Here is a 17,256-nt window from a genome sequence, read left to right as displayed (position 1 = left end):
GTTGGATCTGTGCTCTGAAATTGACGAAGCTCATCCTTCATGTATCTAGGTAATGTTGGGGTATTCTCCAGGTGGTCCCCTTCACTCTCTCTGTCTTCTATGGCTGCTTGTAACATTCCTATTTCTCCTTCTCTAGGACTCACCTCTAGCCCAGCCAGGTCAACTCCCACTGCAGTCCCTGTATGAAGCCCACTGCAAATAGCCACACAGCCATCATACTCCAAACCTTCAGTTACCACCTCCATGGCCTCCAGTCCTGGTCTTCTAGAGAGAACATCAGCTGCAGTGTTTCACCACCCAGGGCTGTACCGAACTTCGAAATCAAATATCACAAGCTGTGCAGCTTTGCAGTGTTGAGGTGGCAGAGGGGATTGTTATCGGTTAGGACTATAAACTTAGATCCGAGCAGGTAACTCCGGAACTTCTTCACCACAGCCCATTTGAGTGCCAGGAGCTCCAGCTTCATACTGCTGTAGTTCCTGTCATTTCACTCTGCACCCCTCAACCTCCGGCTTGCGTTGGCTATCACAGTCTTAGTTCCTCTTTGCTGCTGGTATAGCACAGCCCCCAATCCCAGGTTACTGGCATCGGTCTCCACCATAAAAAGGTAGGGTGAAGTATGCATAACCTAGTCTCAGAGCACAGGTGAGCTTCTCCTTAAGGTGCTCAAAGGTTTGCTGGCACTCTGTTGTCCTGGAGTCCTTAAACAGCTTGTTGACCTGAGCAACACACCCCTGGTGGACATAAGTGTTTACAACATCATGGAGCAGACCGGCCTCCTTAGAGAAGCCTTCAGTGAATCTCTGATAGTACCTGCAAAATCCTAAAAAGGATCGCAACTGCTTCAGAGTGTTAGGGACTGGCCACTGTTTCACTGCACTCACTTTGTCTGGGTCTGTAGACACCCCTTGAGCAGATACCACATGTCCTAAGAACTTTACCTTGGACTGCAGGAAATGGAAGGAAACAAAACAATCTTGCTCTCCGCTCAATCTCCGTTGAAGTAGGCCTGAATCCCCTCTCCCTCCGTAGATGTCTCATATGCAGCAACAAACACTAATATAAACACTGAATTAAGTAATCTACTCGTGCAGTCACACAACTGACCCCACAGGTCCACAAGTTGATATTAGCCTGGATTATATCTGTTTAACAATTTCTAATCAACTATTTTCTCCTCACTTTTAAATGCTGCTTCTACAGGTGTGCTCTCTGTTCCCCTCTGACGCAAACACTCTCTCTCGTGAGTATGAATAAACTCTTAAGCCGCCTTTCCACTGCACGCAACATTCGGACACGATTGTCGCATTTCTCCCTCTAGTGGCAGTCACGCAGAACTTTCAAACCGGTCGTTCAGCAACCGTTACCTCGGCATATTCACCATGGTAAAATAGATAATTTTAATAAATATAATTAATGAATGAATGCATCGTCACAAATCAAATGACCCCCGAATATAAAAACAGTGGGTTTTATGGGGCTAATCAATGTAAATAAAGATTTTATAATTATAAAATAATTATTTCTGCCATAATTATTTTAAAGCACAATTTCACCGAAATAGCGTTTAATGAATAATGTTAAAGTGAACAACATATTGGTCATTTTGACCTTGCACCAATAGTTTTGATTAGAATACAACACATCCGGTCGGGCGGTCGCATATGGTCTAGCCGCAGAAGTTAAAATATTTGAACGCATTCGAGGCTCAAATCTGACCCGAAATTTCCGCATATGCATGTGATCGGAACTCCACACAGCTCCAGCGCCACTTTCCATTGGAAATGAATGACTTTCGTTCTGTCGCTTGTCGTTTGTCGGAGACAGTGGAAAGGCGGCTTTAAAGTAGACAGCATGCATAACTGCATCAAAGCAAAAACTTAAAGGGGAAAATCACCAGGGGAATTAAATATCGGGCTATTCTTGCCCCGGTTACAAAAATATTTGTTTTAAAATAATGGTGCGGACAATCTTGTGCTGAAATTGTTGGTTTCATGACACTTTATGTAAATTTGCTCAGAAACATTCTGTGAATCATGACTCGGCAGTCCTCACTTACATCAACTGAATCATTAAAACGTTGGTTCAGCCAATGAGTTAAATCTCTCCATGGCCAATCAAAAGCAGCACCAAACGTGATTCTCAGCATGCCCGCTCTCTTCGCTCTGCTTGCCAAAGTGGACTTGGCAACGTCAAAGGCAGTTTGAGTCTTCGGACCGATCACAAACACACACACATGCTTTCACTCTCATGTGCTTCCAGAGCCTTTAGTCAAACTAAGCCTTTGCGACACATAGGAAATGGGACTGTGACGCCCACAGATTTTATGCATACCATTCAAATTCACACCAGTCAACACTGTTCATCAATGTCTTTCTATGTTAGTTCAGTGGTTCTCAACTGGTTTTGCTTCAGGACCCAGCTTTTACATTGGACATTAAGGGGAGAAACCAAAATTGTTTATTGTCCAAATATCCTAAAAACCTGAAATCTGAACCCCTGAATCTGTTTTGATTTCCATTAGGAGGTTCAAACCTTAAATAGGGGGATCAAACCACATAATTTGCACCCTGTCCACATAAATGCCATATCAATCATAGTGATGATTTAACATACAGTACATGTCCTCAAGCAGATCCATGCACAGATGGATGAGTGGTGAGTAAGTTGGTTTGACTGCTCTCAGTGCTCTCACAGCATGCTTCATAAACACTCACAGGAGCTGCGTGAATCACTGTTTGCTTTGGGTTTTCTTGTCTATTTGCTTGTCACTGCTCAAGTCTCTTTATAGTCATAAAAATGATAAACTAGTGAACAAATACTGTGTTAATTGTTTGCAGATATGCTTGTATCAATCTATTCCATTATAATTGTGGGCCCTTATCACCTTTCTGGGGTTTATTTGGCAATAATAACCAATTATTAGTTGAAATACTTTTGGGAAACAGCAAGCCTCAGTCTCCTGAGTAAGAATTACTCTTGGCCTCCATCATTATTCAGAAATATGCAACTGAATATCTGCAGTTGACCAATCAAAATAAATAAATAAAAAACCCACATTTATATATTTTAATATGTTTAAGACTATATTTATTTGATAACACACAGTAGTATTGTTAAATATTTGTACAGTTTCAGAAATTATATGCTGGTAATATATGCTGATTTGCCTGCTCATTTATTATTACCAATTAAAATAAATAAATAAAGGATGCATTGATCCCTGATCAAAAGTGACAGTATATGAATTTACAGTGTTACAAAAAATTTACATTTCAAATAAATTATGTTCTTTTAACTATATATTTATCAGAGAATCCTGGAAAAACAACTTGTTTTCCACAAAACCTTTAAGTAGCAAAAAACTTTTAAATGTGGATAATGAGAAGCATTGTTAATAGGTGAGCACCAATAATAATGAGCAGCATTTTAGAGTGACTTCTGGAGGATCATGTGACATTGAGGACTGGTGCAATGATGCTAAAAATTCAGCTTTGCATCACACCAAAAAAACTCATATTTTAGAATATATTAAATTAGAAAACAGTTATTTTAAATTGTAATAATTTTATATATTCCTGTTTTACTATTCTTGGCTGTTGAGAGGTAGTTACGTTTTGACCAGTAAGTTGAGTGTATGTCTTTGCGTGTGTGTGTGTGTGTGTTTGTGTTTGTGTGTGTACGTACTATTCAATGATTTTAATAGTATCTCTGGTCCAGGAATCACTGCATCTGGTAAATTGTGTGTTTCTTCTCAGCAATAACACAAATTGAAGAGATCATTGGATGGCCTTCTCTCTTATATAAGTCTGTTATTTTGGCTGCTTCAGTTGCTAACACACAGATGAGGCATGTCCTGTCCAGTGTCAAAGGAGGGCAGTGTAGTGTCAGTAGGGTGAGAATCAGTCTGGCTACTGTGTGTTTACACTCACAGTTTCCCAGCAATCCTCTCTCACTGCAGTCAGCCACAGGAATGCAGAAAATAAGTGATTCTCCGGCGTTCACACACACTCATCTTCAAACACACACATGTACAAGGCTCAATGCCACAGCATGTATCGGAAACACACTAGTCTTGCAAGATACTTGATGGGTCAGTCGTTCACAGAGAGGCCTGGGAATATTTACAGTGAAATCCGGTTGTTAGTTGTATGTTGCCATTTTTTCCATAACATTGTATCAATTTTAATAACCTCATAAATACAGTGTAAACCACTCTTTTAGGTATGTAAACCTCTTTCTGTCCTGTTTCCAAATAAAACAGATATGAATCCTTTTTGGTTAGAAATCCAAATTATTTACTATTGTTCATATCATATTATAACAGTAAAATGCTGTATAAATCTTTCATCTTAACTTAAACAATCAAGTTAAATCGAATGAAATATATACATTTAAAATTAAGATTAAAATTAATAATAAAACAAAACAAAACATGAAGGTCCAGTTAAATCAAGTTTTTTTTTTTTTTTTTTCATACAGTAACAGGTTTGGTGTACTCAAAGTTATTAAATAAACTACTAAAGAACTAAATTGCTGTTACATGCTCTGTCACTACATTCACACCATGACAGACAAATAAAGTACATCCTAAAAAGGCTAAATAGCAAAATGTCAAAATTACAGATATTTGTAAAAAAAAAAAAAAAAAAAAAGTAATAATTTAAGATAAAAACTTACTGGAAAGAAACTTTACTTTTTTTTTTTTTTGTAAAAGCCTGTTACAGTGTACCAGTGTAGCTTTTGAGGAACATTTATTTGTTCAACTCACAATAAAAAATTATAAAGAGCTTTGATCATATAACTATTTACTGTAAATATCAGAAATTAAATATTTATCATGCATTTAATGGACATGATGTAGTCTGCTATACTGTTATGAATCTCTCTCTCTCACACACACACACACACACACACACACACACACACACACACACACACACACATATATATATATATATATATATATATATATATATATATATATATACAAGCTCAGAATTTCATCTAACATTTTGGCCATACAAATATATGTGAATTTTATATTTTATCTCAGTTTGTTCCTCTTAATAATATTGAGGTGTTTTTTCCTCCTTGAAAACCATTAAGATGTCAACACAGTGCAAATATTATATTTGTGCATAATCCAAGTTTCTAGACACTATATGCTGAGGTAGTGCAAATATTATGTACAAAATGTTAACAGTTGAGTGCAGAAGATCACCAGCAGTGCAGTACAGTATGAGGTGCTTACAATGTCAGCAGCAATATAATGATTAGTGAGTGGTGTTTCTGTGATAATGATGCCATAACAAACCTCATTTGCATAGAAAGGAGGCATGTTTCCATATGCATATAGAGATTAACCAACCCATAGGGCTTGGTCGAGTTGAACTGCAGGTATAGTACTGTAGATAATGAAAAATATAATTGTCGAACCTGTTATGACAAACAATAGAATCATAACTCAACCCCTTTCAAAAAGCTGACTCGCTTGTTTATTTAACCTTCCCATGAGCCCCTGCTTATACCAGCCACAGGAGTCCACACATTGGCAGCAAGACAAGACTCAAAACACTAAACACATTCATGGATGATCTGCATTTGACAGAAATCAAAAATACACCCTAGCCAGCCGGATCTCTTTTTCCCGTGAGGGAACTCAGTATTAGCTGTTATCATCAGTTACGACTTTATGAATCATCTGCAAAATATGAAACTTGGTGTTGCTTTAAAGCTTAGAGTATATATTGATCTGTAGCTCTTCATCAGAATCACTGCTGACACTTCACACATGTAACAGATGGTCTGTTGGACATTTATAGGAGGATCCGCTGGAGGGACTATCCAAATAAAATGCTTCCACATCCCTGTGTTATGAGACCCTCGGATACACGAACACGTAGGAGCTCGTATAATCAGACTTAGCCCAGGTCAGCTGGAAGGGTTGATTATTGAGTTCTGATGTGGTTGGCAGAGAGTTCCTTCATGTCTTGTTATATATAAAACTAAGATGAAATACATCTGAAATGTTAATCAGATGCTCCCGAGCCAAACACACCCTATCACTCATGAATACACACAAAAGCCTTTCCCCCGCGCTCCTCTTTGAATCACACTAGCAGGATTTTGTGGGTTTTTCACAGATGTATGAGTGTGTGCTCATGCTGACTGAAGTTTGAGTGTGTTTCCACTTATCCAGAGGAGACTTCAAGATGAGTCCTGTCAGATCAGACCACTTACTGTAGTCAGTGTGTAATGATGTGAGCCAGCGGGAGATCTTTACAGTGAATCGGGAGGAACCACGTTTATATTTAAAAAAAAAAAATTCAGCTGTGGCCACTATTGGCCCTGTAATGTTTTGGAAATGAATCCGAATTTGCTGGTTTTCCGATTATGTATCTGTTAGTCTCTCGTAGCCAGACCTTCAAAGGCCCACCCATGAGGCCATTTGACCAATCACATTTTCTTTTGTTCATCGTCACGTTTCGAGGTGTGGAAATGTCGCCGCAATAACTGGTCGCCGTGTGTAAAACTCTCTGACGTAATTTAAAGATTCTATGCTGTGAACTTTAAATATTTCACATACTTTTGAAAATCCAGCGTTTAGTTGATCCTGATAATTTGCTGGTCGTCACAGTTGTAAACACGGTGGCTTTCTTCTTTCGTGAAGGGGTTTGGTGCCACATTATCTTTGTTTCCAGGCGGAACGTTAAAGAACGCGACACACACGTCTCACGGTAATCCTGTATAATTCAACCAATCCGATGATGATTTCGACACTCCTGAATTGTTTCCATTTTTTTGTCCCATATGCATCAGACGTTTAGCCAAGGCTCCATGGGTGTGACGTCTGTCAACACAATGATATGGTTTCCATAACCTAACCTGACAATATTCAGATTAGTGCTCAATCAAGCATATTCTGATTTCATCCTCATTCTATTCAACTTAAAGGGTTAGTTCAAAAGTAATAAGACTTTCTTCTTTTAGATAAATCCAATAGGAGTTCCATAACTTTATACTAGAAAAATAATTAATAATCAACACGAGTAATTAACCAACATAATCCACTATGACTAATTACAAAACAAATTTTCTCTCATACAAAACAATATACACAACAATGAACATGTAGCAAACCAAAGAAAGCAAAAGAGTTCTAATACACAAGTATTTTTATTTTTTTTTATTCTAATCTAGCATTCCAATTCCTAATGACAGGTAATTAAGTGAGCAAAAGAAACCGCTACCTATTCAAACAAGCCATAAACCAAGCATAAATTGCTATATGACTAACTAACTAGTCACAAAAGAGAATACTGTAAAGAAAACTGGATGAACTAATTGACCGTAGATATTATGAATATTTATACATTGCACAAAAATTATTCTTAATATTGGCTTAATCAGATCATGGCAGGTCAGGACAGGACAAACAATTTGCATAATTGAAATATGTCCAAATTCTGCTCAATATAAAATTGTTGTTCTCAATGACTGCATTTACAAGGTCGTATTCTGATAATACATGCTTCATGAAAATTGTTTACTACAACCTGATCAAATCTATATTTTTGTTTCCAGAAATCTGACATGTTCTTGTGTTAATCAGAATCATAACAATATAATGGCAAATAAAGGGTAAGTTCACAAAAAAAATTAAAGTTATTTCTGTCATTAATCATTCACCCTTAATGATGTTCCAGACCCACAAGACCTTCATTCATCTTTTTTGATGAAATCCGAGAGCTTTCTGAACCTGCATAGACACCAACACCAACAACCACGTTCAAGGCCCAGAAAGGTAGTAAGGACATTGTTAAAATAGTCTATGTGACATCAGTGGTTAAACCTTAATGTTATGAAGCTACAAGAATACTTTTTGTTTGCAAAAAAACACCAACATAATGAATTTATTCAGTGAATGAGTATTTCATGACAGAATTTGTATTTTTGTTTGAACTATCCCTTTAACTATCCACGTCTTTGTTTGTTCATAATACGCTGAATACATATTCAAGAGAAGCTGTAAAGCATGTAAACTTTGGAATACATTTCAGAACAAAGATTTAACCAGATTATGGACCTTAATCAGAAAACGATGTGCATATAAACATGTTCTGTGTCTGTCTATATAATGAAGGTTAAACACATTTAATGACACTATGTACACTAACATGCATTGAACCTGCTACTGAGGTTTTGATCTGACAGACGTGACCCTGTCTGGGTCAGTGGTTATCCATCACAGCTCACCCCCAGCACTGAGGCACTGTACCCTGTCAGAGCATGTAATTTCACCCCTCTGGGTACTGGATGCAGGGGACGCTGTAATTGAGCCCCATACAGAGTCCAATAGAGCCACTAATCCTCCTATTCTAAAGCACGTCTTCACCCTCCCCACTCCAGCTGTGTCACATCCATCTATGTCCACTGCTGGACACACGCCACCATCAACAAATGTCTACCATAGCAACTGTCAGAGAAATCAGTGTCCACTGATGTCCTGTCATTATACAGACCAGAAAGCGATAGTTCATCCAAAATTCAAAATACTGTCATTTACTCACACTCATTCTGTTCCACTGCTCTGTATTTAATTCCAGCCTCTTTGGTAAACATAAGCTCTTTGATAAATGTGTACTTTAAATGGAAATGGGAAATAGCAGGATAAAGACTAAACCAGGAAATTTTAGGGTGGTAACGTGAGTAATCAGATGTAATATTAAATGTATTAAAATAAAACAGAAAGCAAAATATAATTCATAAATATCCTTTTCGATTTTCACATTATAAATCTTAAAAATATGAAAATAATATATTGTTACATTTTTATATAATATAATATAATATAATATAATATAATATAATATAATATAATATAATATAACACACACAGTCCTTTATGAATCCTAAATATATATTGTTTAATAACATAAATACAGTTACACTTATATAACTATTATTATAATAATACACATTTATAATAATAAATAATATAAATATAAATAAATATTTTTTTATCATTTTAAATATAAATAATTATAGACATGTATATAACCCTTTATACTTAAAAAATAACTATAAATTCAATATAATAAAAAAATGAAATCAATGAAAATTAAATGCCTACCAAACAAGCATTGCATAATGCAATCCATCTATCTATCTATCTATCTATCTATCTATCTATCTATCTATCTATCTATCTATCTATCTATCTATCTATCTATCTATCTATCTATCTATCTATCTATCTATCTATCTATCTAGACATCGTGTGTGTGTGTGTGTGTGTAGAGAGATGTGTGTGTGTGAGTGTGTGTGTGTGTGTGTGTGTGTGTATTACTTGCATACGATGTGAACATTAACAAACGTCTGAGAACCATGAACATGCAAATGTGTTGTTCAATTATTAAAATATGAACTTTCTCTGGGGGTATTCCAAGTAAGGGGGGTTTGGCTGACAAAAGAAGTTTGGGAACCTCTGGCCTGAACTGGAGTGTGTGTTTGTGGACATAAGGGTGCATGTGTGGATTCTGATCATCTGTCTTTGCATATGTTTATGTTAGTGTACACATGCGTTTCATACTCATAAGCGCTGTCTGTGCGCAGTCTGTAGCGCCTTCCGATATGACAACGGAGCCCCGCAGCAGGGAGCCCTCATCACATGCCCTGAGAGAGAGAGAGAGAGAGAGAGAGAGAGAGAGAGAGAGAGAGAGAGAGAGAGAGAGTAGAGTAAACTGAGCTTAGCCCTGGCACCAGCCGTGTGGAGAGGCCAGAGCAGGATGATCACTCTGTGTTTAGCGGGGCTTAGCGCTGGCCGTGATGGAGCTGAGGGAGTGGGCAGAGGAGTATAACAGTATATTGATTTAGTCTCATCTGTACAGCGTGTTGTAGCCAGATGTTCAGAAAGCAGATTGTAGCATCAGATACAGATTCAGCTTAGCGAGGCCTGATGCTGACTGATCTCTTTCATTTAGAAGGACTCGACTGCTTCAACAAACAATATTGAAGAATTATTTTTTGACTAAGATGGTATTAACATGCTTAAGTCATATACATCAGTGCTGTGTTATTAGAAGAATACTTCAAGCGCACTAAAGATGCGATTAGGTTTAACTAGATTTCAAGCTTGATACTGCAATTTAACATAGGATTTATGCATCTGGCAGACACTTTTATCCAAATTGTACTATTGTTCAAAAGTTTGGGATTTAAAGCAGATTTTGCAATGCTTTCTATGCTTACCAAAGCCTCATTTACTTGATCAAAAATAAAGTAAATAATTGTTTTCTATTTTATTACATTATAAAATAGAATATATTCATGTGATGCAAAGCTGAATTTTAAGCATCATTAATCCAGCCCTCTGTGTCACATGATCCTACTTAAGTCATTCTAATATGCTGATTTTACTGTCATTCGTTGGTGAATATAAAGTACAAAAAAGCATATTTTGTCTCTTTTTTTTCTATGTAACAGTGTCACTTTGCATCAATTAATTCCATCCTTTATATATATATATATATATATATATATATCCCAAAATGTAAATATATATCTCAAAACAGTACTCTTACTGTTTTTTTTCTTCTTTGTATTTCTCCAAAGAAATTTCAGAACAAACAATATATGTTTTTCTTGGTTTTCTAAGTAGCTTTCTCAACTATGGAAACCTCCTTGATCCTAGAAATTGGTAACACTTGCATAAAATTGCATAAAATTAACAACTATTTTCCTAACTATTCATAAGATTTAAATTAGGAGTTTGTCAAGGCAACATGGTTTGTTATTGGTGAGAATTGGACCTTAAAATAAAGTGTAACTGTGACCTAAGCAACTCTAAAACAATGATTATGAGAGTTTTGATATCCCAAAATACCAAACGTTTGCATTGAGTCTTCAGCCAACACACCTGTACAGAGTCTCTTCAGTAAGTATGACACACAAATGGACAGAATGTGTTCTCTGTCAGGTCTAAGTAAATGTCTGTTCCCCTCACAAACAGACAGATCCCATGAGAAACCACTGCCTCTCTTTCATTCTATCTGTTTTTCACTCTTCTAACCTGTGTGATGACCTTCAGGTGCACTGACTCCATACCTTCAACCCGGACATCTGTGTGCTGGCAACAATGCTCCTTTTCCTCATCCCGCTCCCCCTCTCTGTGCTGCTCATTCTGTGTGTGTTGCTGTCTGGGTGCTGAGAGGCCCCATTGTGAGCGCTTGCTCCCCAGGCGCCCATTCTGCTGCTGCAGGCCGGCGCTCTTTGCAGTCATCCCCCCACCGATCAGGTTCCCTGTGTGGCGGGACACAGACCCCCAGTCCCCTGAGCATCCTGCCGTGGCGGTCACAGCCCAATAATCCTGCCATCTAAAGTGGCTACATGGCGGTCTGTCAGTGGCCGAGCCAGATGGCTGTGTGCGGTTTAAAGCGTCCAGGCTTTTGTTGACCGAAGAGAAGGATAGAGTTTCAGCTGGCCAGATGTTTGACAGTGACCTGAACGCTGTCTTGAGATACCAGACTTTACGGTTTACAAATTTGACTAGTTATTGAATCTCAAAAAAAAAAAAAAAAAATCTTTAGTCTTTTTAAGTCATTTTAAATTTAAATAAGAAATATTTAAGTAATGTAAAAACAAATAAATAGATATTGTATTAAGACAATAAAGCCTACTTTATTGATTTTTTTTTGATTGCATCAAGACATTATTTTATCGCATAAAAATATAAAAAAATTACTACAATGCATTACTTTGTTTTGTTTGTTTTTACTTTCTATCTTTTTCATTACTGTAGTAAAGTCCTTTTGCTGTTTTGTATAAAAAAAAGGGAAGGGAAGGTAGTATGACAGTAGTATGGTTTTAAAACACTTTATATATATATATATATATATATATATATATATATATATATATATATATATATATATATATATTTTTTTTTTTTTTTTTTTTTTTTTTTTTTTCTTAGGGGTAAAACTTTGTAAGCATCAGACATGTAATCATTTGTTAGAATCATTTAATTAGAGGTGAATAAACAATTACAAATAAATATAATGGTTCTGGGCTTAATATTCTTTTACACAACTTTTTTTTTTCTTTCTAATTTTATTTAATTTATGTATGTATGTATATTTTATTAATGAATGAATTAATGAATTGATTAATTAATTAAGAAGTACAACCTGGATAAGTACCGGCCAGCCCAAAATGTTATAATGTTTTGTTAAAATTCTTTAATTAAAGGTGGATAATTTATTTAAAAGAAATATTCCAATTAGAAAATGTAATGTTCCTAAAAATATACTTCATTTTCTTTGAAAAATCATATATATTAAGAGGTGCAGTTAGATGTATTCTTGTAAATATTCCTGTTAGAAATCTTAATGATGATAAAATTGGTTTAATTTTTTTCTCCTGTTTTTTAGCAAAATAACTAGCTCCTTTTGATTTATTCATTTAAGACAACCAAACATTTTGAAATTAAAAGTGAATAGCTCTATATATTTTTTTTTCTTTTCAGTTAAAACATTAACAGGTTGACGCCATAGACAAAAGACTATTTGTTTTCCCTTTTTTTTTTTAATCTCCAAAGAACAAGTGAACTTACTGTGAACCTAATTTAAAGACTGTGGCTCATTAAAGCCGTCTGTTGTAATAGATCACAAGAAAGTTAAAGGGATAGTTCACCCAAAAATGAAAATTAGTCCAAGATTTACTTACCCTCAGGCGTGTCTGACATTCCTCTTTCAGACGAACACATTACAGTTATATTCGACACTGTCCTGTCTGTTTCAATCTGTTTAATTGCAGTGAATGGTGCCCCTGTTTCTGAATATGAAAAATAAAAAAATAATCCATCCATCATAAAACCACTCCACATGGCTCCAGGGTGTTAATAAAGGCCTTTTGAAGCGAAACGATGCATTAGTTTAAGTAAAATATAGATTCTTAAAACTTTTATAAACTGTAATGTCCAGCTTCCGGCCGCTCAAGCAGGTGCGTTCACAAAAATGTGGTCGAGTGTATGACATTATCGTAACAAAAGGCCCAATAAGATTCAGGGAGAGAGTGACGAACATGGATGCAGAGAGGTGAAAGCAAAAATCCCTTCTCGTCTTTTGTTTAACCTATAGTACGTATACACTCTACCGCCTTTTTGTGAACGCACCGGCTTGAACGACTGAAAGCTGGACATTACAGTTTATAAAGTTTTAAGAAACAACATTTTTATTAAACGACACATCGCTTTGCTTCAGAAGGGCTTTGTTAGCACCCCTGAGCCGTGTGGAGTATCTTTATGATGGATTCAGAAACAGGGGCACCATTCACTGCAATTATACAGATATACAGACAGGACAATGTCAAATATAACTCCAAATGTGTTCCTCTTAAAGAATAATGTCAGACACAACTGGGATGCCTTGGGGGTGAGTAAATTTTTGACAAATTTTCATTTTTGGGTGAACTATCCCTTTAAGAAAAGATGTCCAATGTGCTTAGTAGCAGTAAGTAGGTTTACTCTAAAGGTTTGCACACCAAACGGTTCTACTGACTTTTCATTTAAAGTACATTTTGCTTTATTTTTGTTGTTTATTTTAAGTTCAGAACATAATATTCTGCATTGTGTTTTGCCTCTCAGGACAGGAAGAGAAAATAAAATTGCACAAGATCCGCAGAGACTGTGGCTCCATCCCAGAATGCGACTGTAAAACCACAGGGACCGGTCGGATGATGCCCGATTAACTGCAGCAGAGAGGGAGCATCATCCAATTTTCTGCCTCACTGCCAGAGTGAAGCAATACTGTGTGTTGATACAATGACCTGAGCTAACCTCTTTATTAGACTGTCTTGATTGAAAACATCTGAATTCAGCTTTAAAGACATGCTTAGAGAGGGGCTCCTTCTCGCTCTTCCTTACTTGGGCACGGCCAATGCTGAGATCAACAAAATCCACTTAAACTGTTTTCCTGAAATCTGATTGCTAAAAAATGCATCAATAGAAGGCCTAATAGTTTAGGGTGTATGTCACATAGCTGCTTTATTATTAACTGATGTGGTTTGAATAGAAATAATTGACTGACAGTGTTCATGGATCACAAGCAGGTCTGTCTCATTAAACCATGAGGCGAGCTCACCATAAATGTGCTGCCATATATAAGCCATAAAAGCATAAAAATCTATTTTAATACTCACTTTTGCAGTTACATAAATCTTGTGTTGACGTCTGACTTATTTTGTCTCTAAATCACCTCGGCAGAAAGCAGATGAATCATCCAGGTTTGGAAGAAAGTATGCAAAACTATCCATAATACATCTAAATAACGGTAATACTGTAAAATATTATTACTGTTCAATAAACCATTTTGTATTGGAATATATTTTTAAATGCATTTTTTTTCCTGTGATGCAAAGCTGTATTTTTAGCATTACTCCAGTCTGCGGTGTCACATGATCCCTTAGAAATCATTCTAATATACTGATTTTCTGCTCAAGAAACATTTCTCAATATTATCCATGTTAAAAATAGTAATACCTTAAAACCATGATATACTTCAATTCAAATGTTTGGGGAAAGAAAGAAAGAAAGAAAGAAAGAAAGAAAGAAAGAAAGAAAGAAAGAAAGAAAGAGTTGCAGAAATAAGTGTCTGTCATCAGTGCCTCAAGAGGAACATCAGACTGATAAGACACGGTCTAAACGGTCAAACCTGTATTAACCTAAAGATGGGAATTTGTTTGGAGTTTGGATGCATTCTGTATGCTCAATGCTTTCTTACTCTCTTTCTCTCTGTCTGTCCATCTCCCCTCTTCATTTCTTTGCATCAGTGACTGTGCTGACATTAGCTATAAAGTACAAAATCCAAACAAAACAAATGTACACCAGGCAAATTGACCTTAAGTCACTGTGGTTTCAACAGCTATGAATCGTAAAAATGTTGGTCTTCACCCTTTTTTTCCCCCACCCTGCGTGGAAAAATGAAAACTGTAGGCTATGCATGACCGTTTTCTATAAACAGAAATGAAAGTTCGTGCTGAGGAAAGCCAGACATGCGCTCTGGACATTCACAAGACACACTTCAGATATTGCTGCTCAGCATATTTCATTATAAACACAGTAGGCATGACTCAAGAATCAGCTCGACTCCATGCACGTTTATTTTTCAAAATGCAACTAAATCCTTTGTTCATAAATGCTGATGATTTGTAGCTTAAAAAAGCTAACAAATTTCCTGATAAAGCACATTCACCATAATTAATGAAGTTAAAATGCGCTACAAATATAACAAAACAGTCATTTGTGTGCGCTCTAAAATACAGCAGAAAAGAAAGCGAAGTTGCAAGATTTAGATAAATTTAGAGATTGTGAATGACGCTTGATTGACACATGTCTCTAACACCGCCTATTATTGCAAACACACAGATGCTCCACCCTTCCACATGCTTTACTAAAGGTGGCGTAAAATGCAGTGGAAATGTGCACGCGAGGGGTCGATAAACTCCCCAATATCCACTCAATCATAAAAACGTCATCAAAGGGAAGCAATAGCCTGCAGTCACTCCAAGTGAACTTATGTTAACGTGAATCTAAAAACACAGTGGGATCTGGGAACTCCATTGTCTACGGAAAACCCCCAAGAAAATGAACTTTTTTTCTAAGGCGGATTCATGCGCGCCTCCACCTGCCGAGCAAACCGCCCCAGGGTTAGCAATGCTAATTGTTAAATGTCTTAAATATGAAAGCAACATCTACATAGTTGAGTAAAATGCAAGTTCCTCTCATGTAACGTAGTTTTTAATTTTATTCTGTTCGACTACAGTCTATAAATAGGCTACACTGCCACAGCCTGTCACACGGTTTATTTGCCTCTGGTATCTGTCTATGCGTCAAATAGGGCATTATATTATATTATATTATATTATATTATATTATATTATATTATATTATATTATATTATATTATATTATAACCTGAATGCTGTTTTTTTTTTTCTGAGTCAGTCCATTCTCTTGAAAAGATGAATGCAAATGTTCGCTTCTTGTGTTTTCGTGGAGGTGGTATGACGCGACCACCTCTGCTTATATTAATGAGCCATTATCATGGAAGCAGATAACATTGTGTGTGTCTCTGCATGAGTCCAAATGTCATGCATAGCATTCATTAACCAAAACTAACACTGTCTAAACAGGATTATTTAACCGTGATGGTCATGCTGGACATTTCTCACAAGTTTGAGAGAAGCGTATTGAATATGTTTACTGTAGCCTATAAACTTAAACATTTGATTATTGATGCACTTATTTAATTCAGTAGGGTTTTTTATTTATTTATTTATTTTTTATAAATTTGAATAGGCCTATTTGTACAGCGTTGATAAGTCGAGCTTTCTGTACACGTTTATAGCCAAATAAAGTATTTTCAACGATGGTTATTTACGTTCATAATATTTAATTCTTATTTTGTTATATTTATTATTATTGTTAGTAGTAGTAGTAGTAGTAGTAGTAGGCTATTGTTATTATTAATCTATTTTAACGTCCATAAGATGGAGCTAAGTGTCTTTTTTCACGATGTAGGATATGTCTACAATATTGAGTTGAGAGTTGTAAAAATTGGCGACGTTTTTATTATTAGCTCGTATTGGGCTATTATATGCATTGATAAACCCGAAATAAATCATATTATTTTGTGTTAAACTTTCTATTACAGTGCAAGTCCCATCGCAAGCGCATTTTCTCCAGTCGAGTTTTTCACCTTAGATTTAAACTAACATCACTTAATTACATTAGCTTAATTAGTGCTATAAATAAAAGTGGACGCATGGCAACATTGAAAGCGCCCCTGAAGCGGGCTCCTGCTGATCTCTTCTTATTGCTGTAGTTTCCAGGTTGATTGTATTTGTTAATTAGTTGCTAACAGCATGGTAATGCGTGCTTGATGGATAGCCGTGTGTGTTCCTGGCATTTGGCCCTGTTCTGTTCCTGGCCAGCAACTTTCACAAACCCTCTCGTTACGAGGAAATAATAATAAAAATTAATTGCATAATAATTATAACTGTAAATTATCATAAGGACTGCTCTCATCCGAAACCGCTGTAGTTGTTAATGAACTTTCAGTGCCCTTACGAGGTTGTTGATTGATTTCTCGGTTTATTTACTCCAAGTCTACAAACACAACAGGCTTAATTTTGGTAGTCATGGAATTCCTTATCTCGCGCGAGTTTAACAAAGCTCACAAGTGCCATGTTTCCA

This window comes from Carassius auratus, chromosome 38 (assembly GCF_003368295.1).
Source record: "Carassius auratus strain Wakin chromosome 38, ASM336829v1, whole genome shotgun sequence".
Classification (NCBI taxonomy): Eukaryota; Metazoa; Chordata; class Actinopteri; order Cypriniformes; family Cyprinidae; genus Carassius; species Carassius auratus.
The sequence above is the reverse complement of the archived record's forward strand: the minus strand, read 5'-3'. Positions refer to the sequence as shown.